Genomic DNA, 5,266 nt, shown 5'->3' with positions numbered 1-5,266 from the left:
AAAAAAAAAAAAAAAAAGAATACAAGTAACAACATATGTTGGCAAGGATGTGGAGAAAAGGGTATACTCATACCTTGCCAATAATGAATAATCAGGAAGTAATATAACACACCTAGAAAATAACACATCCAGATTTTGCAAAAGATAAATTTTTTTATTTTGAAGTAATTTCAGAGAGTTGTACTTTAAACACCAGCATATTGGTGCACACCTGTAATCTCCGTGACTCTGGAGGTTGAGGCAAGGGTATTGCAAGTTTGAGGCCAGCCTCAGTAATTTAGTGATTCCCTGTCTCAAAATAAAAATAAAAAGGACTGAGGATGTGGCTTTGTGGTAAAAACCTCTCAAGGTTCAAATCCTTACCCCGTGAATAAACAAATTAATTAATTAAATCAAATATTACATGAAATTTTGAATCGTAATCACCTCTTATATACACAGTCTGAAAATATTAAATGAAAAATTCTCTAAATAAAAAATTCATAAGGCTGGGGGGCTGGGGCTGTAGCTCAGTGATAAAGCACTTGCCTGGCAGGTGTGAGGACCTGAGTTCGATCCTCAGCAACACATAAAAATAAATGAATAAAAATAAAGATATTTTGTGTCCATCTACAACTAAAAAAAATTTTTAAAAATTCATAAGGCTTCAATAACTTTTATTACACTCTATTGTTACATAATTATTCTATATTTTGTTATTAGTTACCATTGCTAATCTTTTACCGTGCCTAATTTATTAATTAATAAATATCTTTATCACAGATATTTATATATAGGAAAAAACATAGTATATATTGGGTTTGGCACTATCTGTAGTTGGAGGCATCCACTGGGGGGATCTTGGAACATATCTCCTGAGTATAACTGGGAACTACTGTATACTCTTTCACTCAGATTCACTGATTGCTAACATTTTGCCTTATCTGCTTTAGCACTCCCTTTTACATGCAAACACACACACACACACACACACACACACACACACATTTTTTCAGAATGATTGGAACCAGGCATGGTGGTGCATGGCCTGGTGGAGCATGACTGTAATCCCAGTGACTCAGGAGGCTGAAACAGGAGGATCACAAGTTTGAAACCATCCTCAGCAACTTATCAAGACCCTGTCTCAAAATAAAAAATAAAAAGGGCTGCGATGGTTAAGTGCCCTGGGGTTCAATCCCTGGTACAATAAAACAAACAAAAACAGAATGATTGGAGATAGTTGCAGGCATAATATCTCTTTACCTTTAAATCTTTCAGCATGTTTTAAAGGACAGTCCCTTTCACAATTACAAGTATAAAATTTCACTCATATGATTATCTAATGTTAAATCTTTTTCGTTGGTCCCCACGTTTTCCATTTTGGCATTTCCTCATCCTGCATCAAGAATCTGGTCCAAGAACAAGATTGTGCATTTACCAATCATATCTCTTCAGCCTTTGATCTGGAAGATCAGCCTTTCTGTCTTATTTAATACTGTTTTAAAGAACTCTGACCAGGGGTTTTGCAGACAGAATTGGGTTTTAGACATGTTCCTCTGTTGATTTTTGCCCTCTCCAATTTGAGACCACCACTTCAGAGGCTTCTTTCTGCCTGAGTCATCCTTTCCATCCCAGCCATGGAGGGACTCTGACTTCTTTTGCTATCAGAGAAAGATATGGCTGAGCCCACGTCTTACTCATGGGTCCCCCACACATGGACCTGTGCTTAGCACTCTATAGGAGCTAAAAAAAAAAAAAAAAGCCAGACCTGGTTGTTACAATTCACCTGAGCATTGAGTGCTATCAGAAATGACTAACGGTCTCCAGGATCACGGTTCCCATCTATCAACCTCAGTGTGAAAACAGAGGGTGAGTGGGACTAGTTGACCTTTAAAGGCTTTTTCAACTTTGAAGCTCAGTTGCCCTCAAAAGGACTCCTTTCTCCCCCTTCAGGAGCTAGAATGAATGTTTTAGGCCTCCTAAGTCAGTTATTCATTTATGAAATACTTTCACACCATCTATGAAGCAGAACATGTGACTTTGATTCTTACCAGTAGTACTTGGAAAAGGGAATAGGATGTTACTTCCTTATTAGGTTGCATTACATAAGGTTTCCTTTTAGATTGGAGAGAGATTTAATTGCTGGATGAAGTAAGCAGGCATTTTAAGGAAGCCCAAGTGGCAAGGAACTGAGGGCAGGATTTTCCTGCAGCTTCCCCCAGATAGCCAGGAAGAAGCTGGCTCAGTCACACAGCCTCAAGGACAATAAATTAGGAGAAAAAAAAATCTCTCTCTCTCTCTCTCTCTCTCTCTCTCTCTCTCTCTCTCTCTCACACACACACACACACACACACACACACACACAGAGGAAATTAATTTTTTCACAGCTCTGGAGGTCAGATATCCAAAACAAGTTTCTCCAACCTGAAATCAAGACATGAATAGGCAGAGCTCCCTCTGGAGGCTATAGTGGAGAATCATTCCTTTCCTTCCAGCTTCTGGGTTTGTAGCTACATCTGGATTCTTACTTCCACAGCCACATTACTTTCTTTTGTTTCAAACTTCCCTTGGCATCCCTCTTATATGGACACATGTGGTTTCCTTTAAGGCCCTCTGATGATCCTATTCTCTCCCTAACTCAGAATCTTTAATCACTTGCAAATCTTTGCCTTGTAAAGAAACATTGACAGATTTCAGGGATCAGGACCTCGTATCTTTGGGGCAGTTATTCAACCTACTACAGCTAGTGAGAATCATTAAAAGTTGGCCCCAGGCCTGGGGATATAGCTCAGTTGGTAGGGTACTTGCTTTGTATGCATGAGGCCCTGGGTTCAATCCCCAGCACCACACACACACACACACACACACACAAATGTTGGCTCCAGTATCCTTTTTTTTCCTTATTAAAAAGTTGTTTTAGCTGAATGTGTTAACACACACCTGAAATTCCAGCTATTTTGAAGGCTGAGGCAGTAGATTCACAAGTTCAAGACCATAAAAAAATAAGTATTATGCATGTACATAATTGTTTGTGCTATGCTTTTATTTGACTGGCAGTGCAGTAGGTTTGTTTATATCAGCCTCATTAAAATGTAGTAAGACCTTGTCTAAAATAAAAAATAAAAAGGGTTAGGGATGTAGCTTAGTGCTTGCCTAGCATGTGTGAGGCTCTGGGCTTAATCATCAGTACTGCAAACAAAACAAAACAAAAAGAGTGAATTCGTTATAAAATGAAAGGTATCAGAGAGTAATGTGAAGGCAGATGAAAATATAAAGTTCTTTCATTAAAAAAAAGAGCAAATACAAAACTTGTGTTATAATTTGGCCCACAACTTAACTCCATTTTAAACTCTTTTATAGTTTTTAAAAGACAAAAGCATAAGATAATTATAAATCTATTCTAAATGATACACAATATAGACAACATAATTTTGAAATTTACTTATATAAAATAGGGGGAGGTGGACCTGTAATGGAGATTCGCACCTGTAATCCCAGCAGCTCAGGAAGCTGAGGCAGGAGGATTACGAGTTCAAAGTCAGCCTCAGCAACTTATTGAGGATCTAATCAATTTAGTGAGACCCTGTCTCAAAATAAGAAATAAAATGGGCTAGGGATGTGGCTCAGTGATTAAGTGTCCCTGGGTTCAACCTCTGTTACAATAAATAATTAAATAATAGGTTGTTGCAAATTAAAAGCACAATGGAATACCACTTCACACACATTAGGATGGCTATTAGATACACACACACACACAATTTTAAATAGAAAAAAATGCTATTTTAAATGAAAAAATATTTAAATGCAATATTATATGTGTTACAGGGTAGTTCAATCACTTTGCATGAATTTTCTGTGTGCATGTGTTGCTGGGAATTGAACCTAAGACCTTACAAATGCTAGGCAAGTGCTCCCCACTGAGCTACATCTTGCTGCAATCAAGAAATGCAGGAAATGCAAGATTATGAGGTTGCTGATGGTGTAATATGGTACACTGTTTTATAGCAAACTTAAAAAAAATATTTTGTTATAGTTGTGTAGTTGGACACAATACCTTTATTTTCTTGTGGTGCTGAGGATCAAACCCAGCGCCCTGCATGTGCTAGGTGAGCGTTCTATCACTGAGCCACAACCTCAGCCCCAGCAAACTTTTTTATAAGTAGAAAATGTAACCATAAAAAGTATGGTATAGTAAATACATGTATCAGTAACATAGTCATCTATTACCATTATCAAGTATTATGCATGTACATAATTATTTTTGTTATGCTTTTATTTGACTGGCAGTGCAGTAGGTTTGTTTATATCAGCATCATTAAAAATACATGGATAATACATTGTGCTGTGATGTATGTCTGCTATGATATCACTAAGTGATAGAGGACCACCCTTATATATGCAGTCTGTTATTGACCAAAATGTTGTTTTATACCTATCAGAAAATAGCAAGTGTTGATGTGAATATAGAGAAACTGGAACTCTTATACACTGATGCCAAGAATGGAAAAAGGTGCAGGAGCTGTGGAAAACCTATGGTTGTTCCTCAGCATATAAAAAAATAAAATTACCATATGATGCAACAATTCCAATTCTGGGGATACACCCAAAAGAATTAAAAGCAGACTCCAGTCAGAATGGCAGATATCAAGAATACAAACAACAATAAGTGTTGGTGAGGATGTGGGGAAAATGTATGTACACTCATGCAGGAATGGTGGAAAAAGCTCTGTAAACTCAACAAGCCAAAACAACCATTTACCTGACCGAGATTTTATTAGCAGGACTGTAGCAGCAAGTCACAGAAGAGAAGAGGGGGGAGGGAGATAGACGAGAGAGAGAGAGAGAGAGAGAGAGAGAGAGAGAGAGAGAAGAAGAAGGAGGAGGAGGAGGAGGAGGAGGAGGAGGAGGAGGAAGAAGATGTTCTAAAAGGGGGCTGATAATGTTGAGGTCCTCACAGTGAAGGCCATGAAAAGATTTTCTCATTTCATGTTCACATATAGTTACCCTCCCAATTTTTGTTTAAATGTTTTACTTTTCCTCCCAGAAAATCAAAACTTCAAAGCCACTATATTTTATGCTGGTTCCTCAGAGGCAGGAAATTACTCTTAAAGATTTCCCTTGGTCTAAATGAATTTTTAGTTTTCTATAATATGAAGTTGTGATTGGTCAAATTTTTGATGCTTACTCTTGAATTTTTGGAGGAAGTTTGGCTTTTTTTTTTTAATACTCTGCCCATTACCTGAAACCATGACATTAGGATTCCCAGATACTGTTGGGCCTGAAAGTA

The sequence above is a fragment of the Marmota marmota genome, unplaced genomic scaffold (assembly GCF_001458135.2).
Source record: "Marmota marmota marmota unplaced genomic scaffold, marMar, whole genome shotgun sequence".
Classification (NCBI taxonomy): Eukaryota; Metazoa; Chordata; class Mammalia; order Rodentia; family Sciuridae; genus Marmota; species Marmota marmota.
The sequence above is the reverse complement of the archived record's forward strand: the minus strand, read 5'-3'. Positions refer to the sequence as shown.